The 1,422-nt window shown below is 44.5% G+C and overlaps 1 pseudogene; it reads right to left on the bottom strand.

Moving 5' to 3' along the window:
• Positions 1-448: 448 nt before the first annotated feature.
• Positions 449-566, bottom strand: LOC126426403 (5S ribosomal RNA; annotated as a pseudogene).
• Positions 567-1,422: the final 856 nt, after the last annotated feature.

Raw genomic sequence — 1,422 nt, 5'->3', positions numbered from 1 at the left:
ACCATAGCTCAAATGCTTCGAATCTCTTCTCTTCCAGTTTTCTCACAGTCCGTGTTTCACTACCATGCAATGCTGTGCTCCAAATGTACCTTCTCAGAAATATCTTCCTCAAATTAAGGACTATGTTTGATACTAGTAGACTTCTCTTGACCAGGAATGTCCTTTTGCCAGTGCTAGTCAGCTTTTGACGTCTTCCTTGCGTCATTAGTCCATGGTTATTTTGCTCCCTAAAACTAAACTCCGCCCTAACAAGCCATGAAGGCCCAACAGTACCGACCGGCCGCCTTGTCATGCTGAGCCCAAAGGCGTCATGGAATGCGGATATGGAGGGGCATGTGGTCAGCACACATGTCTCCCGGCTGTATGTCAGTTTAGGAGACCGGAGCCGCCGCTTCCCGGTCAAGTTGCTCCTCAGTTTGCCTCACAAGGGCTGAGTGCACCCACCACTAGCCAACAGTGCTGGGTGGACGGGATGGTTACCCATCCAAGTGCTAGCCCAGCCGGACAGCGCTTAACTTCTGTGATCTAACGGGAACCGGTGTTGCCACTGACGTAAGGCCGTTGGCTTACTTTCCTGCCTTAAATTTATCTACTTCGTGACCATCAATCCTGATTTTAAGTTTCTCGCTGTTCTCATTTTTGCTACTTCCCATTGCTTTCGCCTTTCTTCGATTGATTCTCAATCTACATGAGAATGCTACTGCTCTAATTAGCACTCTTTCCTTTCTGTGTAAATCGTCCCCGGAATTATAAATTGCGTCAGGTGCCACATTGTAATGTATTTGTTTTAATGTTCTCTACCTCCTGTATTAATTTGAACTAATAGTTTCGGAACACCCCGTATGTGAAGTGAGTCCGACGGCGTCACAAATATTCAGACGTAATAAACGCGAAGGAAGAATGCCCAGTAAGGCGAAAACAATACAAAATGAGGCACGATGTCAAGTACGGAGATTACGACGCACCACTTGTCCGAATATATGATTTATCTAATTTGAAACAAACTATTTCTGTAAGACATAATTCCATCATCCTGTTGTTAAGAGCATAATGCTTGTCAAGAAAAAAAAAAAAGAAGAAGAAAAAAAAATGGTTCTAATGGCTCTGAGCACTATGGAACTTAACTTCTGAGGTCATCAGTCCCCTAGAACTTACAACTACTTTAACCTAACTAACCTAAGGACATCACACATATCCATGCCCGATGCAGGATTCGAACCGGCGACCGTAGCCGTCGCGCGGTTCCTGACTGTAGCGCCTAGAACTGCTAGGCCACTTCGTCCGGCGATAATGCTTGTCTATTTTCGACTATTTCGAAGGACATAATATTGTCAAGAACTCGTACAACAGGAACTTATCTTCGTAAGAGATGTCTTTTTAAATTAAATGTCGCACATTTGTACAACCGGTGCGTCACAGTCT

The sequence above is a fragment of the Schistocerca serialis genome, chromosome 1 (assembly GCF_023864345.2).
Source record: "Schistocerca serialis cubense isolate TAMUIC-IGC-003099 chromosome 1, iqSchSeri2.2, whole genome shotgun sequence".
Classification (NCBI taxonomy): Eukaryota; Metazoa; Arthropoda; class Insecta; order Orthoptera; family Acrididae; genus Schistocerca; species Schistocerca serialis.
This window is presented reverse-complemented; position numbering and strand designations above follow the sequence as displayed.